We start from the raw sequence: 21,402 nt of genomic DNA on the forward strand, positions 1-21,402 counted from the left end.
GAGAGGTCTCTGTATGTGCACAGTGTTTAAACTGGGAAACTCTTGGACTGCAGACCCCTGAGCCGAAGCCAGTTAGAACCCACTCCTCATAATGCAGAGATAGATGATTTTTTTGGAGGATCTCCAGGAAGATGATCTTTGATGGCTGTCCATCAACTCCCCAGTGTTTAATGCAACATTTTCTGCATAGGTACTGTGAGTGTTTTGGAGAGGGAAGGTCTCTATTTTAAGTCAGATCTATTCAGAGGGGACTGTGAACTCTTCTATGAATGTTAAAAGAACTACTGCCCAATAGTGTAAAAACACAGAGAATACTGAGTGTTTGGAGAAGACAGTGTTGGGTGCTTGGGAACAAAGTGATGTCTCTCTAGAAACCAGTCCAGTAAGAGTTAAGAGGGTGGTTCTTGACACTCCAGAAGAAATTCAAGAGTGCCTCCTACTTCTTCCCACTAGGTTTCTAAGAATGACTCCAAGGCAGAGGAAGGTGAATGTGAAAGGTTTCAGTGTATCCAAACATCTTTCTTTTCTAAAAGTGAGTCATTACAGTTTCTTCTCATTGCACTTTCTGTTCCTTCAGAATTTAAAACTTCTTTTCACTTTCTGCAGTTTGAACCTTTGCCATATACTTACTGTTGTTTGATGTTACTGTGTATTTGTTTCTTTCTCATTGCTGTTTTGCTCAGCAGACAAGCGCCGTGTGGCCTAGGATGCTGCTTTAATTGTTGTTGTTATTTGGTTGATAAGTCATGTCTGACTCTTTTGCAAGCTCATGGACTGTAGCCTGCCAGGCTCCTCTGTCCATGGAATTTTCCAGGCAAGAATATTGGAGTGGGTTGCCATTTCCTTCTCCAGGGGATCTTCCAACCGAGGAATCAAACTCACGTCTCCTGCGTAGGCAGGCAGATTCCTTACCACTGAATCACCTGGGGAACCCTGCTGTCTTATTACACTTATTTTATTTTTCACTGATGCTGATTAGGACAGTGCCTGACACATATTCAGTTCAGTCACTCAGGCGTGTCCCACTCTTTGCGACCCCATGAATCACATCACGCCAGGCCTTCCTGTCCATCACCAACTCCTGGAGTTCACTCAGATTCACGTCCATTGAGTCAGTGATGCCATCCAGCCATCTCATCCTCTGTCGTCCCCTTCTTCTCCTGCCCCCAATCCCTCCCAGCATCAGTGTTTTCCAATGAGTCAACTCTTCATATGAGGTGGCCAAAGTACTGGAATTTCAGCTTTAGCATCATTCCTTCGAAAGAAATCCCAGGGTTGATCTCCTTCAGAATGGACTGGTTGGATCTCCTTAGGTGCTCACAAAATGTTTGCTGAGAGAACTGTTAATCAGTGCTCATTGTCATTTGCCACTATCCGCTTCCTCACTTGACTCTGGGGGAAATTACTGCAATCTCCTTTCACTGTTCCCATTCATGGGTATTTCCAGCCAAGACAACAGCTATAGCTATCAGCACATAGCTATGTATATATAGCAGCACAACTGACACATAATCATGGCTGATTCCAAGGTACATATAGATCTGCGATGCTTCCTAAATGATAGACTGCTTGGTTAACTGAAGGACAGAGAATGTTTGACTTCATTTCTGAGAGTTTATGTATAATGGCTGGTGGGAACCAGAAGGAAGTTCAGTAGGAAAACCCCCCAAAAACATTGACATGGGTGTTCAGATAATTGGGATTTAGATTTTGCTCTGCTGCTGTGAGACCTGAGACCTGGGGGTCATCAGTCTCTGAGTGAGTGAATTGAACCAACGGGTTTATCAGGTCCTTTATATATTTAATTTTTGTGACTTCAGACATATATGCTTCCTAAAGCAAGGAAAGACATCATAAGTACTGGGGATTGACATATAGAATTCACATCTTTTGGAAACATTTCCAGTGGTGACAAAGAGCAAAGAAATTTGGCTTTCTGTGATTGGGCTCATTTATAAACAGTGTATGCGTCTTTTATGATTCAATCTTTAAAGTACTCAGCCCTTTTGATAGACTGAGCTTCTATTTTCTTATAATTCCTAAACTACAACAAACCCTCTCTGGGATGTTATGCAAATTAACCCATTTGTCTTAATGGGGTTTGATTCATCCTCTTTGCAAGAATGGAGCTAGAAATCCTTTTCGTGCTTTCGTAAGTTGCCATGCTGCTCTGAGATTAGCCATATTCTAACACGGCTAACAGCACTTCCCACACCATATTGTCTGTTTTCTGCTAGAGAAACTATGAATGTCTAGGGGAATATATAGTAAGTACTCAGGCCACAGTAGTTGTTCCTTCAGTTTTGGTTAAGTAAATGAGCAGATGAGTGGATCACTTTCTATGGTAACAGTTAAATAAATTAATAAATCAAAATTTCCCCTCATTTACTGATACTGGATTAACTGATTGGTTGATTTCAGAATAATACTATTGCAGTGAGATTAGTATTTCAAAACCTCCCCATGATTATCAAAACTCAGCATTGAGGTTCAAATGGCAGCTGAACCATGTGGTGTGATTCTATATTTCTGCAAAAAAACAGAACATTATAGTGTGAGCTAAACGTCTCACCAAATGTTAAAAAGAATAAACCTTGAATATAGTGTAATCATTTTGGTGGTAAGCAAACAGAAGCCCAATAATCAATTTACCCTAAGTTCCTGATATGGAATCCATAAATCTGACACCATAACCCAAGTTTTCTCATTTCTATCTTGTCCTTTAACCTTAGTACACACACAGTATCGATTGCTTATGCTTGGATTCCGAATGAAATTGAAAATTCCCCTGGTGTTCATTGTTTGCTCATTCTCCACAGTAGGGGAATTTAGCCCTTGTGATAGTGTCCTCTCCTTTATGTGCCTCACAACACACACACGCGCAGTATTTCAGTGCGGTTTGCTTGCTGTTGTAGGCTTACTCCCTCACTTCTTACCCTCTTTGTACAGTCTCTGAATGGACCTGTAATTCAGGAGCTGACAGGGAGTGTGGAAGGAGTGGAAAGTCAGTCAATGGATGGAGGCAGGAGGGGAGTAGGGAGTCTGGAAACGGGCTGGTGGCAGCCACAGCCTGGTGGCCTAAGCCTGCAGATGCACTCCCTGACTTTGAAGTTTATACTCGTGTGCTCATGAACATTCTCATATCAAAATCATATTATACAAGTTGCAGAACCCTTGGGAATCATCTCATGAGAGACAGAATATAGGATGCGAGGGAGCCTGGATTTAAGTGTTAGGATTACTAATGTAATGATTTACTGTAAATAATTTATTGTAAAACAATTGTGGTATTTTGACAGACTATTTAACTTCTCTAAAGGTCACCTTTTTAATCTATAAAATGGAATGTATTGGTTTCTTTGAGCTGCCATAAAAAACTACTACAGACTGGGTGGGTTAAACAGCAGCCGTTTATTTTCTCAGTGTTCTGGAAGCTGGAAGTCCAAGATCAATGTGTCTGTAGGGTTGGTTTCTTCTTCTGAGATCTCTCTCTTTACCTTGTAGATGCCATCTTTTCCCTCTGCCTAAACATAATTTTTTCTGTGTGCATGTCTGTGTCCAAATTTCCTCTTCCTATAGGGACACCAGCCATATTAGATTTTGAACCATTCTAAAGACCTCATTTTAACTTAATTACCACTTTAAAGACCTTACAACTAAATAGAATTACCTTGCGTGGACCTCACCATATAAAATTTGGAGTCACACAGTCCAGCCTATAACATAGAGTATATTTTATAACCTAAGAGTTGAAGATCCAGTGAATTTTTATATGGTTTTCAGAATATACTTTCCTGCATAAATGAAGAACCTGACACTTGGCACTGCTGCTGCTGCTAAGTCACTTCAGTCGTGTCCGACTCTGTGCGACCCCATAGACGGTCTCCTACCAGGCTCCTCTGTCCCTGGGATTCTCCAGGCAAGAACACTGGAGTGGGTTGCCGTTTCCTTCTCCAGACATTTGGCACTAGGAATGTTTAAATCTTTATTTTTAGAGCTCACAAGCTGCATGGTTCTAGTGGCCATGTAAATGTTCAGTTTCATGGATTTGTTGCAGGGGAGTGATGTTTAAATATCTATATTAACACACTTCTATATATTATGACATTTTTTTTTCCCTAGTATTTTACACACCTCCTTTTTTCCATCTTTCTCCAGTTAAACCTGTCCCCTGATGTGGGCTGCATAAGGTTCACAGGGTAGGAGTGGGACATGTATAGACACAGATGGGGTCTTCTTGCATTTTGCAATTGTAGACGGAGCGAGCAAGTGAGTACACACAAGATCTAGGCAGACAGCACCTTAACAACCCCACAGATATTTCTGTCCCCAGTGTAACATGGAGACCGCCACAGAGAGAGTTAAGACCTTCAGGGTGAAGTGTACAAACATGAGGGATGTTGCTGCAGAAACCTTGTGGTCTGACTACCAGGAACCAGACAGAATGAAAGGTCTCTCAGAATCACTATGTGGACAGTGGACTTCCAGGATTATATCACAGCAGGAGACAGTTGGCACCACCACAATAGGATAATTTGAGGAGGCATTATCTGCAGGAGGAGTGATCCCAAAGGTGTGGGCACAGTGCAGAGTGTAGGAACCCAGGGGCTTGTAGTAACAGAACTGTCATCACTGCTGGGCCAACCAGATGAAGAGAGAGCAGGATTCTGGAACCTAGAAGCAAAACAGCACACGGAGAAGGCTGCTTCCTTGTGGAGGCCAGAGGGAAGTGAATCACGTCCGTGTGCTCCATTCAGTTTAGGCTCCAGAGCAGAGTAGAATGGAGACGGGTCAAGAATGAATCTGGAGGGGACACATGGAAGATTTTGGGGGGTCTGACTCCAATTTCTTGGCACTACATGAGTCTCTAGAACTTTACCATAATCCTAGGGAAAGGGAGGAGAGTGGGCACAAAGTGGTTAATGTTGAGTTTCCACCACCATAACAGGATAGACTCAAAATAGTAAGTAAGCTGACTTATAGAAAAAGACATATGTTACACTTATAAAACATAAGTTTTGGAATCCACCTCATGTAATCCATAAGTCCAGTGTTATATCTATCTACCATATATTAACACATGTGTATCCCCCCTCACCCACATACCACACACACACGGAATCCATGAGTTTTATCTGCATCAAATGACAATGCAAATGATATTTGCATTGGGTTATAAAATAGAGGGAAAAGTGCTGGCAAAGAGAAGGGAAGACTGAAATGAGTAAAAAATCAGTAGGAGTGCATTAAGTCAGAAATGTCAAGCAAGGAAGGAGAAAATGGAATTTGAAATGGCAGGAGCCACTGGTATTATGAGCAAGAGACTTCTTGATTGACACTAGGCCTTTCCAGGCAGCCAGGATGAAGCCAGGAGAGGGAGCAGCACTTAGCTGCCCAAGGAGAAGGAGAGTCTGTGTCCCTGGGAGACACAGAGAGAAGCCTCATTTTCCAATTTCTTGTTTTCCCTTCTAATGTAGTTGCAGGCTGGTTGTGTCTATTCTTCAGTCATCTCTTTTACTAGTTTGAGTGGGGCTCAGTTCCATGAATATCTGTTACAAATTTTGCAATTGTTTTTTGTAGCTTATTTAAAATTTTGAACCTTAACCCCCATTCTTCATGACACAGAAAATGAAATCTAAAAATTCAGTCAAATTTATTCAGTTATTTCAGGTTGGAAACTGTCCTAATCAGGATTGTTTTACCTTCTTTTCCCTCTTTTCACCTGGATTAAGACTCTGAGGACCTTAGGCCTTAATCACTGGTGGCATTATTAAAGAGGGAGTGTCCATTGTTAGTATTCTCTTTCACAATGAACTTGCATCCTTTAAGTTATAACAGGTGTTATCTGGTCCTGATGTTGCCCTTATTAACCTTGGTGACTTATTGAGATGTCACATCCTCTTCTAACCTTCTGTTGGACAGTAACACCCTTTGTTGCTGGGTTCCCTCATCCCAGCCATGAGAATCTTCCCTTCTCATCCCTTCAACTTCACATTCAGACTTACTCTCGAAATGTATGAAGGCTCCAACTTATGGTCTGTGTTGCACGGGCCTGCTAATATGAAAATATTATTCCAGGAAAGGAATGATCACATGAGAGAGAAAGAGACTGATTCTTTGCAACTAAGGGTATTTTTCAACAAACATGATTTTTGATTCAAAGAGACTGAGGCTCAAATCCTATCAAGTTTGGCTACTTATTGATTATATGAGAATGGACAGTTTAGGTAAAATTACTGAATGTGGTTCCATAATTGCAAAATTAGGGAAGAATGTCTGTATCATAGGATTTTGAGAGGATAAAAGGATCTGGAACACCATAAATGCTTGGTAAATATTGCCTCTGTTCTACCTCATTTCATTAATGGTGTAGGTTTGTGGGCAATGCAAGAGGAAAGGACTGACCATGAATTAAAATGTGGAAAATGTTTTTCTGTTACTCTCTGTTCTCCTTTGTGCATCCTTCCTTCTTGTCTTGGGAAATTTCCTCAGCCCAGTAGGTAAGGGAGACAATTTGTGGAGAGTTACAGAGGAATCTTTAATTGCAGCTTTTTCAAAAGCAGATCAGGTACAATGGATAATGTTTTTGATTAATTTTGGTACCTTGTAAGATTGAACGGTATTATGTATAAAAGTTTCATATATCATAGAGGAAACATTAGGAGTCAATAGAAAGAGAAGGACTATTTTATAAATCTTATTTGGGAAATTGTTTAGCTAATTGGAGAAAACTTCAACTTGGATTCTCATTTAACAGCATAAACCAAAACATCAGAATTAAAATGATAACTGAACAATATCAAACTTAATAGATCTATAGTAGAAATAAAAGGTGATTTTTTCCAATTTCTAGATAAGGGAATTCACAAAAGAAAGGAGTAATAGTTTTGACTATGTTGTTTAGACACTAAGTTACATCCGACTCTTTGTGACCCCGTGGACTGTAGCCCACCAGGCTCCTCTGTCCAGGGCATTTCTCAGGCAAGAAAACTGGACTGGGGTTGCCACTTCCTTCTCCAAGTTTTGACTGTAGAAAAATGTAAAATTTCACAAAATCAGGGGTGTTATCAATAAGTTTAAAGGTAGAGAAACTGACAAGTTATTTAACTATGTATATCAGTTCAGTCGCTCAGCCATGTCTGACTCTTTGCGGCCCCATGGACTGCTGCACATCAGGTTTCCCTGTCCATCACCAACTCCTGGAGCTTGCTCAAACTCATGTCCATTGAGCCGGTGATGCCATCTAACCATCTCATCCCCTATGTATATGACAAATTATTAATAACCTTCATTGCATATATTGGTATCTGTGACAAACCTAGACAGCATATTAGAAAGCAAAGACATTACTTTACTGACAAAGGTCCGTATAGTCAAACCTATGGTTTTTTCAGTAGTCATGTATGGATGTTAGAGTTAGACCATAAAGAAAGCTGAGTGCTGAAGAATTGATGCCTTTGAAGTGTGGTGTTGGAGAAGACTCTTGAGAGTTCGTTGGACAGCAAGGAGATCAAACCAGTCAATACTAAAGGAATCAATCCTGTATATTCATTAGAAGAACTGATGCTGAAGCTGAAGCTTCAATTCTTTGGCTACCTGAAATGAAGAGCTGACTCACTAGAAAAGATGCTGGGAAAGATCAAAGGCAGGAGAAGAAGGGGACGACAGAGAATGAGATGCTTGGATGGTGTCACTGACTCTATGGACATGAATTTCAGCAAACTCCAGGAGATGGCGATGGACAGGGAAGCATGGCGTGCTGCAGTCCATGGGGTCACCGTAGGACATGACTGAGCAACTGAACTGATACTGATCATGTATGTTTCATGTATAATTTATATATGTTTCATGTATAATCCCATTATATATATTCTTTTCCAGATTCTTTTTCCTTATAGGTAGAAAGTGCTTTTTCTTAATCATTTCAAGTGAAAATAGTGTAAAACAAATTTATATCTTTCTGAGATTTTAACTAGTTAAAAAGATAAAAACAAGGAAGGGATACAAATTAATAGTAGTTGCCTTTGATTTGTGAGATTATACTGGCCCATTTTTCTCAGTTTTTCAGGGCTTTTCAAATATTTGCAATCAGAATCAATTATCTTATACTCAGAAAAAAAAGTTTATATTCTCAGTACATAACTGGGAATGTATTGTCTCCATTAGGTTAAATGTTTGTCATAAAGATTGACAAATCCAATGAAAAGAGGCAATTGTCCTGAGGTCAGATTATTCTTAAAATGTGTAATGAGAAAATATTTGTTAGTGTCATGTATATAAACAAGAATATCTATACCAATATTGTAGAATGAAAAGTTAGCTCTTGAAAATATAGGTAAGAGATTGAGAAACTAGATTTATAACTTAAATTTAACAAAGTTTATAACATAATCAGAAAAGTTTGTCTTAGTATATATGATGTCTAGGAACTTAAATATCTCTGTCAAGTGATTGAGAGTTTCCTTTGTAGATGTAAATGACAAAGCAAGAATAAATATTTTTTAGGTGCTATCAATAAAATCTGCTTGACCTTATTTTTTTTTTTTTTGAAAAAAGTTTTTGCGGAACAAAGTTTAATCTTTTTTGACTTCCATGTAGCTTTAGAAAATAGCTTTGCCATAATACATATAGTCAAAATAGTGATTTTATATTTATATTTCTTTTCAGGTTATAACCCCCTTAATTCTCTTATTAACACTGTGATGATTTGATTATGATCAGTTTGTGGGATTATTAACCATTCTTGGCTCTTCTCAGCTCATTAACTAGAAAGCTAGGCACTGAGTGTTGATAATAACCAGTTTCTCATGGACTGATGCTCAGTATTACCAAATCTTTTTAGTTTTATGAAGCCATTTCCATTAGAGAGTGAATAGGTTTTCTATATTGTTTTTCTGTTTTGTACATGTCAGGATGACATTAAAATAAATAGGTCTCTATCACCTAGTTCCCAATTATTTTTTCCTAAGAAGCAACAGCACTTATTCAGTGTTTCAAATACCATCAGGTTAAAAAATTGTTTCTTAAATCAATTTTCTAAATAAGTGGAACTAGTTTAGCTGAAATGGCACTACTCAACTTACCTGGGGTCTTGCTAACAAGGGTGTGAGAAAAAGCAAGTTGAAATTTTAAAAATAGTAGTGGTAACTTGGCTGTTATTATTGAGAAGGAATGACATCCATTTTAATTCACAAGTTGGGAAGGTTCTGATTAACGAAGCAGACCAAATTAATCCTATTTGAGAGTGTACTTGTTCTCAGGTACCTGATAAAAATTTTTTTTATTTGAAGGATAATTGCTTTACCTAATTTTGTTGGTTTTGAGTTTTGTGTGGTTCTATATATTCTTTTCCCACTATCAAGTACGCATGCCTGCTCTCAGCTGGTGTTCTGCAGGCTCTTCTGTGTCTGAGGGTGTATTCCTGATATATCCATTGAGAGAGATGTACTCCACATCCATCTACTCCTCTGCCATCTTGTTCTCCCTGATAAATGTTTGTGGTTTGAGTGATCTGGAGTCCATTAGCACTGCTGAGAAGCCTGCATGGAGAAGGAAGTATTCTGTCCTACATGTTTATATAAGTTAAATAACTATTCAGGCAAAAATGGTGAGGAAGTTCATCATTTAGAACATTACTTTTTCAGCATTGTAGTTTTCACTGCTTCTTTAAAAATTAAAAAAATGTAATGATGTTTATTTCCTGTAAATTACCAAATCATTTCCTTTCCCCACCTTTCTAGTCAATTGTCTTTTTCTTTTTTGTTTGTAGAAACTTTTAATAGAATATAGATGTATTTTTTAAAGTGCTTATTTCACTATTTACTCTGTTACTATCTATAATTTAATTGCAGGTCTCTCACATTGGTTTTACATCTTCCCTCCTCTGTACCTGGCTCAGACAGTCAAGAATCTGCCTATAAAGGGGCAGACCTGGGTTCTATCCCTGGGTTGAGAACATTCCCCTGGAGAAGGGCATGGCAACCCACGCCAGGATTCTTGCCTGGAGAATTGACAGAGGAGCCTGGTGGGCTCTGCAATCCATAGGATTGCAAAGAGTCAGATACAACTGAAGTGACTTAGCATCTGTGTGTGCGAACACACACACACACACACACACACACACACACACACACACTCTCCCTAAACAGAATACAGTCCATTTCAGAAAGTGAGAGCAGTCCTGAAATATGAGGTGGTTAGTTTTTATGGGCTGGGTAATTTCATAGTCTAATAAGTGGGAGGTTTCTTGCAACTATTTGGGTAAGGGGTGGATCTCCAGGAATTGGGTCACTGCTCACTTTTGGCTTTTTATGGTTGGCCTCAGAAATGTCATGGTGCTGGTTGATGTGTCATTTAGCTTGCTGCTGTATTACAGTGAGTACATAATGAGGCTCAAGGTCTAGTGGAAGTTGACAAATCCACTATCTTGGACCTAGTTTGCTCTAACTAGTTTATGTTGTGTCCTCAACAGCTGTGTCATTCATTTGAAGATTGTGCCCTGTCCCTTTCTTATCTCATGTGTATGTGTGTGCTCAGTCACTTCAGTTGTTTCAAATTCTTTGTGACCCCATGGATTGTAACCCTCCAGGCTCCTCTGTTCATGGGATTTTCCCAGCGAGAATACTGGAGTGGATTGTCATTCCTTCTTCCAGGGACTCTTCCCAACTCAGGGATCCAACCCACGTCTCTTAGATCTCCTGAGTTGCAGGTGGATTTTTTACCTGCTGAGCCATATGTCTCGTATATAATTCTATATATTTTAATTTTCACATTGGGATTTCATATTTAATCCATAAATTGCTGAAGATATTTTAAGAAGTATTGTATGACACTGGATAATCTCAAAGGGTCATAACTAATTCATGTTAGATAGAACATGTCATGGCATATAGTATGTATCCCATAAAAGCTGATCTATTAAGTAAATTAAATTTTTTTCAAAATCATTCAAACTCTGACAAAAATGAAGCTAACATATGTATTTTGACTTTTTAAGTCAGGTTTATTATATACTTTAAAATTCATTGTTTATGAACTTGATGGGTTTGTACAGACATGTAACCACTACTCCAATTAAGATTTAGAAGATTACATTCCCCCCAAATTCCTTTGTGCCTTCTTCCACCTCTGGGCTTCCTTGGTGGTTCAGGTGGTTAAGAATCTGCCTGCAATGCTGGAGACCTGGGTTTGATCCCTGGGTTGGGAAGATCCCCTGGAGAGGGAAATGGGCACCCACTCCAGTATTCTTGCCTGGAGAATTTCATGGAAAGAGGAGCCTGGCAGGCTACAGTCCATGGGTCTTGCAAAGACTCACACAACTGAGCAACTCACACCTTCACTTTCCACCTCCAGGAGACCAGTGAACTCTCTTTGTCACTAGAATTTTGCTCTTCTAGAATGTTGTATGAATAGAAGCATATATTAACAGTATATAGCCTTTTGTGTCTGCCTTCTTTCACTTACTGCATTTGTGATTCCTTCATGTTGTTGTATTTAATAGTAGTTTATTTCTATGTATTGGTGAGTAGTATTCCACTGAACAGCTATAATATAGTTTGTCATCCACTCACCAGTAGATGGACATTTAGGTTATTTGCTTTTAGCTTGTTTTTAGCAATTAAGAATAAAGTTGCTCTAAACATTTCTCTACAGGTTTTGTGAGGATGTAAGCTTTTATTTCTCTTGGGCACATACCTTGAATGAAATTGCTGACTGTTCTGGTAATTTTGTGTTGCTGGTAGGGATTAAGGGTGGTGAAGGAAGAGGACAGGATAGGTTCTCTGCTATCCTGGTGCAGAAGAGAGAGTCTCCTGGCCCTTCCCAGCAGGAACAGCACACCTCTGATGGCATTAACACAGGATTCTGGACTGGCCCTACTCTAGGGTAGATAATTTTTCTTCTGCATTCTCCCATCAGCAATGGGTCTTCACCTCTGCTCCTCTCATGGAAGCTTCAGGCTTTTGCTGTTTGTGAGAGAATGGTTTGAGCCAGGTGCTTGAATTTCATGCTTTGCCCGCAGAAGCAGCTGTTTCCCTCTTGCTGGCCTCTACTTCCAAGGGGGGACTCTCTCAGGGTAGCCACCATGCTCCTATTTTAGTCAGGAGCACCTTTGCTGAAGTCTCTGGAAAAGAACCTGGAGTTAGTACCAACTCCACTTGTGTCTGGGGCAGCCAGGGAGTCTATCCTGTTGTATTACCCACAGCTCTTTGTGCCATGCTAAGTTGCTTCAGTTGTGTCCGACTCTTTGCTACCCTTGGACTGTAGTCCACCAGACTCCTCTGTTCATGGGATTCTCCAGGCAAGAATATTGGAGTGGGTTGTCATTTCCCTCTCCAGGGTATCTTCCCAACTCAAGAATTGAACCCATGACCGGTTCTTTAAAGGGTCAGTTGATTTTTTCTTACTCAACTTCATGGCAGCCTGTGCATTTTCTCCCATGTTCTGTTACCTCTGAGCTAGTCCACTAGTGCTTGATTTAATTCAATTTCTTTCAAATATAAAATTTAATTAAGAGCAATTTCACACAGTTTAATTTCTTATATGATAATTACTGTGGATTTCCTATTAGGGCATCCACGGAAGGAAAGTTAGATGGTTGAAGAGGAGCAAAGTCTGAATCCAAGAAAATGTGCTTCTCAAACTACTCTCCCACACACCCATAGAACAGTGGGGTTTTGCTGCCAAATTTCACTAAATTGGTATGTTCCCCAGTACTCAGAAAGTAGTTAAGTTTCTGTGCAGAATTTTCTGAATTCTAAGTTTTTTCCTCATAATTTGTTATTATGGTAAAACCTTGGCAACTGCTGCTGACTGTTTGCTCAGTGGCTCATGCAGCTGGGTAAACAATGAGCATGAAAATGGCAAATTGGGCAGCCAATCAAGCTTTTTCATCACTTCATAAAGTAATTGGGTTCATCTTACATGGTTTTAACTTGATAAAATGTTTTCTTGAAAATTTGTGTGTGTTTTGGGAATGTGGAGACCTGTATCATTTTAGAGATTAAAAAATTTTGCATTGCCTGCAGAAACTCAGAGTAGTCTTGTGGAGAAATATTGCAAAGCAAAGAGGAAGATGTAGTTATAAAAAATTAGGGTCAGCAAAAGATCTTTGATTTCAATCACATGTTATTTCTGTTTCTGTGCAAATTTTTGCCATACATTTTTACTGCAGATTATTTCAAGTCATTTGAAATAAGATTTCAGTCAAATTTATTTAAAGACCTACAGGGATGACATGCTGATCTTAAAAAAGAAAAAAACAAACCTTAAATCTAATTATGGGGGCTGGAAAGTGAAAGTTGTTCAGTTGTGTCTGACTCTTTGCGACCCCATTGACTATACAGTCCAAGACATTCTCCAGACCAGAATACTGGAGTGGGTAGCCTTTCCCTTCTCCAGGAGATCTTCCCAACACAGGGATCAAACTCAGTTCTCCCATATCCCAGCAGACTCTTTACCAGCTGAGCCATAAGCAAAGCCCAAGAATATTAGAGTGGGTAGCCTATCCCTTTGACAGTGGATCTTCCCAACCCAGGAATTGAACTGGGGTCTCCTGCATTGCATGCAGAGTCTTTACCAGCTGAGCTATCATGGAAGCCCTGGGCTCTAAGGTGTCAAGAAATTTTAATTCATGCTGACTTTTATTTTGGAGAAGGGTATGGGAAGACTTCTGGACTGGTTTGAAAACAGCTGAAACATATCCAGGAGAATTTTCAACTTTTGTAAAATCCAGTGAGTGAAATGCATAATTATGCAAGACATGGGATAGTCTGTATGTGTTAGAGTTAAAGGTATTCTGAGACATAAGATCCCTCTTCAAATCTGGAGTTTATTTATGTCTTACTTTTATGTTTAAACATAGATGATGGAAGTATAACTTGGTTGGTACACACATATATATATATTATAGTAACATTTTCTGCTACAAAATGTTTCTAGTTTATAAAATGGAACTAAATATATCAATATTTTGTGGCATTCTGTGGAGAGTGCTGTGATTTCCAAGCAATTCCTCATGTGTGTTTGAGTTGACTTTAGGAAGTTTTCACACGATTTACTTTAGATGATAGGGCATAATCTTGAATTTGGCCCTGTAAAGTGATCATGCTTAATATCCTCATCTGTAAAATGGGAGTGATAATGGTGTCTAGTTCATAAAATTATTATGAAGATTAAATGAGGCATAACTTGTAAACTGATTGTTTCAGTGCCTGACCATAGAAAGCCTTCACTTAGAATTTAGCCATTATTAATATCTGAAGCATAGAAGTGGTCATGGGCTTGTTTTGCAAGCCCTGTAAAAAAGCTATGCATCATTGTATAGGTACTTCCATTGAAATTGGAGGAAACAACAATGATAATATTCATTCCCTGGCTTATTGACTTATAGCATCTATTGTGAGGACCAACTGAAATAATGCTCATTGTTCTGTGTTGCAACTTTAAAATACCTTACACATATATTATTTGGGGGTTGCAAAGTTAACAGCCATATACACCAAGAAAGAAACTGTCTTTGTTTTTTTGTATACTTGTCATTTTAAGAGAAACTGTCAAGTCTTATTATGTATATATATTTTACTGTTTTATTATCCTGGGTTTCTTTCTTTCTTTCTTTTTAAATAATATCTTTTCAAACCTTGAGTAAGATTAGTAAGATCTCTTTTTTCATAATATTTTTCCCATCTGGCAAGAATTTGTATCAATGCAGTATTTTAGGTCAGTTAAAGATGTATAGCAAACTTAGTCATTATGTAGCCTCCCACACCCCAGAATTCTGAAATAATGCTTTGCGTGGGCAGGCCTCCCTACTCAGGATGTGAGTCTGACTCTGCAGAGGGTTTTCTGTCATCATCTTTCTCTGTAGAACCAGAAGAGGGAGCACCCGTCTCTCTCTATCTAAACAATCATAATAGCTTTTGAGCATATGGTGGGCCTTTCGTGATTAATTTTTTTTATATATATAAAGATGAAGTTTGAATTAAGATGTAATATTCGAAGTATGAATGTCCATTAATTATCTTAATTCTGGCAAGTTTAGACAGATTCAAAGTGGAAATGTTCTTTTAAAAACTACACGTCGTCATGGAGCGAATCTGGGTGCTGCTGAATAACTTTACCACACATAATTTAGAATATATTAGTTGCTGGAAGTAGAGGGGAAGAAGAAGCTGACAGTGACTGAAATTATTTAATAAATATTTATTGAGTACTTGCTATGTGTCAGATCATGAGCTAAATTACATAGCTACTTAGATGAATAAGACTCAGTCTGAAGAGCCCAGATAGGGAAGAGAAGGCTGGGAAAAGTCACTTGAAGAAAATATTGTCTAATTTCTAAAGAGGTTTAAATAGAATTTTGTTGAATGGATGAAAGAAAGACAATAGTGTGTATGTTAATAATACAAAGTTTAACATTTTCACATGGTAAATTAGAGACATGGTGCTTACACACGCACTACTTATTTAATTAGAATTAAGAGAGGTTTAAATTTATATGGATAGTAAACTGCAAGCTAGGTCTCTAAGTGCAAATCCTAGACCTTTACCATTTCTTTATGCTTACTATATAAGGTATTTACAATCTGTCTTTTGAAAGTAAGGAATCTCTTCACAAATGCATTCTTAGAAAATGAACTTACTGCTTTGGTATTAGAGAGTGATCTCTCTCTGAAGTTATCTTCCCAGTGATAGTGTATCTGGGGTAACGTTCCATGTACATCTGTGTTCAAAATTTTTAAAAACTGGTTAGATTAGGCAGTTTATCTAATGTACAGACCTAAATTCTGGGCCCGAAGAAAGTTACCTAAATAGTTTACTTTGAATTCATTAAATTTTGTGGGTAAAGCAAGCTTTTGGATAGTAAAGAAATAAAATGAATGGATATTATGAACTTTTTGAAGATAATTGATAGGCAACCAGATCTTTCAGCAAACAGAATTACTCTTATGAAGGATGGACAGGAACTCAAGATGGATCAAATGCAAAGGAAATGTGAGGTTTTGAGAAATTTGATGTGGGACTAGAAAGTCTATGGTTGACCCAACTTTATGTTAGATACAAGTTACTTCAGTTTTGCTCAAGATAGGACGTAGACCAATATTTTTTTGGTGTAAAACAACCATTTTGTTATTTCTTTCAGTTCTGTTGACTGCCTGGGCTCAACTGAGAGGTTCTTACTCGAGGTTTCCTTTTATTTTCTTAACATCTTCACCTATTTATCCCACCCCCCACCTCCGGCCACCTCTGCTGCTGCTGCTAAGTCACTTCAGTCATGTCTGACTCTGTGCGACCCCATAGACGGCAGCCCACCAGGCTCCTCAATCCCTGGGGTTCTCCAGGCAAGAGTACTAGAGTGGGTTGCCATTTCCTTCTCCAATGCATGATAGTGAAAAGTGAAAGTGAAGTCACTCAGTCGTGTCCGACTCTTCGCGACCCCATGGACTGCAGCCTACCAGGCTCCTCCACCCATGGGATTTTCCAGGCATGAGTACTGGGTACCTACCAATCTGTTCTGTTTCTATGAATTTGGTCTTTTTAGATTCTGCGTAATGAGATTAAACAGTATTCGTCTCTACTGTCTGACTTATTTCACTAGTATAATGCCATCAAGGTTTATCGATCTCGTTGATAAGTGGCAAGAGTTCCTTTCTATGCCTAAATTATATATATGTGTGTGTGTGTGTGTATGTATACATACATGTCACATCTTTATCCATCCATCTATCAATGGATGCTTATGTTGTGTCTGTGTCTGAGCTATTGTGAATAATGCTGCAGTGAACATGGGTACACAGATATCTCTTTGAACAATGATTTTCATTTCCCTTCAATATATGCTTAGAAGTGGAATTGCTGGATCATATGGAAATTCTATTTTTAATTTTTGAGGAATCCCCACACTCTCTTCCTGGAGAAGGCAATGGCAACCCACTCCAGTACTCTTGCTTGGAAGATCCCATGGATGGAGGAGCCTGGTAGGCTGCAGTCCATGGGGTCGCGAAGAGTTGGACACGACTGAGTGACTTCACGTTCACTTTTCACTTTCATGCATTGGCAAAGGAAGTGGCAACCCACTCTAGTGTTCTTGCCTGGAGAATCCCAGGGACCGGGCAGCCTGGTGGGCTGCCGTCTATGGGGTCGCACAGAGTTGGACACGACTGAAGCGACTTAGCAGCAGCAGCAGCAGCATACTCTCTTCCATAGAGGCTGCACTCATTTACATTTCCAGACCCTACTAATTCTTAATTGTACTTCAGACAATTAGATTTTCTAAATTTGTATGGGTTATAACATGTATGTGTATAATCACATAAGCTCATGTTCAGTAATTCCTGGGTCTCTGGCTTATGGCCTTCTCATATGCTTCTGCCCCTCTCTGAGGGGTAATGTGATTCTTGCTTTCTTTTTCTGTCCTATCCTCTAGCTGCAGTTGTTTTTCACTCAAGCCTCAACATGGCAGTTTTCATGCTCTTCCTCCTGCAGATTAAGGCTTTTTTTGTTGTTGTTGTTTTTAATGCAATCCCTATCAAGCTACCAGCGGTATTTTTCACAGAGCTAGAACAAATAATTTCACAATTTGTATGGAAATACAAAACACCTCAAATAGCCAAAGCAATCTTGAGAAAGAAGAATGGACCTGGAGGAATCAACCTGCCTGACTTCAGGCTCTACTACAACGCCACGGTCATCAAGACAGTGTGGTACTGGCACAAAGACAGAAATATAGATCAATGGAACAAAATAGAAAGCCCAGAGATAAATCCACGTACCTATGGACACCTTATCTTTGACAAAGGAGGCAAGAATATACAATAGAGTAAAGACAATCTCTTTAACAAGTGGTGCTGGGAAAACCGGTCAACCACTTGTAAAAGAATGAAACTAGATCACTTTCTAATACCATACACAAAAATAAACTCAAAATGGATTAAAGATCTAAACGTAAGACCAGAAACTATAAAACTCCTAGAGGAGAACATAGGCAAAACACTCTCCGACATAAATCACAGCAGGATCCTCTATGATCCACCTCCCAGAATAAAGGCTTTTGTTTTGTAGGGAAATAGAGGTGAAGGGTTGAGCCAGGGTGGGGTTCCTGGAGTCAAATCCTGCAAGAGGGTATGAAGGCCCCTGTAGCTGAGATCCTTAGGTACTTGGCACTCTCATGCTAGCTCACCCTTATCCTCTAGCAATTTGTTTAAAAAATTAGCTGCATCCTTCTTTCCAGCTAAGGTGGTGTCTAGTGTTGTCCATTCCAGATAAACAAATACTTGGTTCTGTTTCTCCCTCAAAGCACCCTTATCTCCCCAGACTTCAGGTTACTTGGTGGCCTTGTAACCTCAGTTCTTTAATGGATGAAGAAAAGTTTGTACAGCTTTGACCTTGCTACAAAGTTGAAACAACACTCTTTCCCTCTCTTTACATCTCTGAGCTGAAAACCCTTATCTTGATTTTAATCGTTATCTGTGCCATTGTCTTGTCTTTATTCCCCTTTACCATGTATCTTAGAATTTACTGTGCATAAGAATCAACTGAGAAACACATTAATAATGCATATTTCTGTGTCCCATCTCTAGAAATTTTAGTTCAGTAGTCTGAGGTAGACAAAAAGAACTTGAATGTTGAAAATGCTCCTCAGGGGGCCCCCATTGCTCACAAAGACTTTAAAGGGCAGTATCCTCTCAAAGGTAAACTCTCCCTGATTGTGTCCAGGTTGATGCCTTATATATTTTAGCCTCTCAATAAATATGCAAAATATGCCTTGAATTTAAACTAGTTGGATAGGAACAGAGATGAGAAGAAACTTCTCTTGAATACTCTATCTGTTCCTCATGTTTATGAAACCTAGCCATGATTCAAGTTCCAACTGAAGCTCCAAATATTCCCATCATCTTCTTGGAGTACAAAATGTTGGAGGAGTTTCGGGGCAGTGAGTCATGAGAACTCCTCTTACATCCCAGTTTTGTCAGTACTTAGTTGTGTGATTTATCTAAAATGCTTAAACCTGTCTGCAATTCACTTTTCAATTTGGTTAATAAGATATAGGAATGAAGTTGACATAGAGATTATAGCAATCATAAAAATCACTTGGAGAGGTGTTTATTTTTACTTATAATGTGTGAATGTATGTATATTATGTATACATACATGCTTTATACATATGTGCTTTTATATAAATGCATGTGTGTGTTAGTCGTTCAGTCATGCCCAACTCTTTGTGACCCCATGGACTGTAGCCCACCAGGCTCCTCTGTCCATGGAATTCTCTAGGCAAGAATATTGGAGTGGGTAGCCATTACCTTCTCCAGGGGATTTTTCTGACCCAGGGATCAAACCTGGGTCTTCTGCATTGCAGACGGATTCTTTAACATCTGAGCCACCAGGCATTTTTACTCATATACATAGATGCCTGTGTATATATACATGCTTACATGCATACATTTATGCACTTACAATAGCTACACACACACACACACACACACACACACACACACACACACACACACATTGTAGATCCCAGTCTTGCTATCCCTGGAGTTGCTGAATCATTCATCTGAGGTATTTTTTGTTTACCCTTTCTAGATGATTCTAATAATCAGTCATGATTGGAAACCACTGAATTAGAGGCTTTCTAATTTGTCAAGTCCAAGCATACATCTCCTTCTATTGAACTCCCTCTGATGGTCATACACCTAAAAGTATAATATATTACATTTCAGTTTTTATTTGGATTATCAAATAAAAATTCCTGAAACACTGAAATATACTTGATGATGGAAGCTATGTTATCCTTTTCTCCTGAATAGAGTTCCTAGTGCAGTTTATAGAATCCTGCAAGCAAATTAGTAAATTTTGTTGACTGATAGATTGAAAGTAGCCAGAAGTCAGAAGTCAGAGGGGGAAGGGAAGTTAGAGATGGGTGGGAAGAAACACAGCTGTCTTGGTCTTAGCTTATGTGAATAGAATATCTTGGCAGAGGGATTTTAAATAGATTGGATAGGTGACAAAGGAGCACTGGCAGAGAGGAAGATGCCAGTAGTCAGGGTAACTAAGCAGTTGATGACATCTTAGTTGGGAGTTTCCGAAATGTGGAGGAGGAAATGACACGTGTGAGTGTGCGAGGGAAGAGCCTTGGAGAGGAAGGGAGAACTAATGAGGGGAGGCAGTTGCATGTCTAAGGGCTAAAGATAGTTGTCAGAGAGAGAGAAAGTCTACAGTTTGGGAAGGAACAAATATGTGTAGCACAAAGACGTCAGAAAGCTTTAATTCCTGGAGATTAAAAGAAGCTGAGTTTTACAGGAAGGGCAGTTGCCCTGGAGGTCATCAGCCATCTTTGTGAGAGATCAACTTCTGTTGTGTAAATTCAGTGAGATTTAGGAGTCAGTGGCATAGTCCCAGCTATCCTATTCTCACTGGTGAAAACAAGAGCCTTAATAGAGTTTATATGGGATGTTATTTGATTAATTCGGATGCATGTATCAATTTGAGTTAATAGTAAAATATACCCCCAGATGTATAAATGGATTTACCTGTTGAATGAAAGTCAAGTTTTAAAATCTGACAGCAATTAGGTATGAGAAGTAAATTCTGTTCTCATCAGGATAGTAAATGTTTACTATCAAGAAGGAAGATAGGATTTTGATTTACTTCATTGATCCTGTTTAGTGGAATAACTTCTAGGAAGGAAGTTGATCTTATTAGATATTTAAAAATAGTATTTGTAGCTAATCCTCAGGACTCACTGCAAGGACTGGAGTGAGCTAAGATTAATAATTTTATACCGTCTTATCCAGCAACTATCAGGGTGCCCATGTTTCCTTGAAAAGGAAAATAAGTGTTCAATGGTTATGTCGAAGGAGTGATCCCCTTTTTAAAAGATATATTATGTCATACTTGCAGCCTGAAGATGACTGATCCTCTGAAAGAAGGTAGTCATCAAAGAAAACAGACTTGGAAAGTGCTGGTCTGAGAGGCAGAGAACTACTGTATTTATTACAAAGCCAAGTGTAACAGAATACTTAAGGTAAGGCAAACCTTAACAACTATCCACTGATAATGGTGGTGACTTTAAATAGGTGCAGGAGCAAAGTTGAGGGACACTCCAGACTGAAGTCTATGTCCCAGCACAGAAAATATGGAATGCAGACAGAGATACTGTTCTGGGCCAGGCCATTCCCTTAGCCTCCTGGTTCCAGGTTAATCGTAAGTTCTTTGTGAGACAGATAGGTTGTCAGAACCTCGTATGTATCCTTTCTAGTTCATTGTATTTTAACATGTATCTAGGCAGTGTTGTTGGAGAAGGCAATGGCACCCCACTCCAGTATTCTTGCCTGGAAAATCCCATGGATGGAGGAGCCTGGAAGGCTGCAGTCCATGGGGTCGCTGAGGGTTGGACACGAC

Source organism: Ovis aries, chromosome 2, assembly GCF_016772045.2.
Source record: "Ovis aries strain OAR_USU_Benz2616 breed Rambouillet chromosome 2, ARS-UI_Ramb_v3.0, whole genome shotgun sequence".
NCBI classification, from domain to species: Eukaryota; Metazoa; Chordata; class Mammalia; order Artiodactyla; family Bovidae; genus Ovis; species Ovis aries.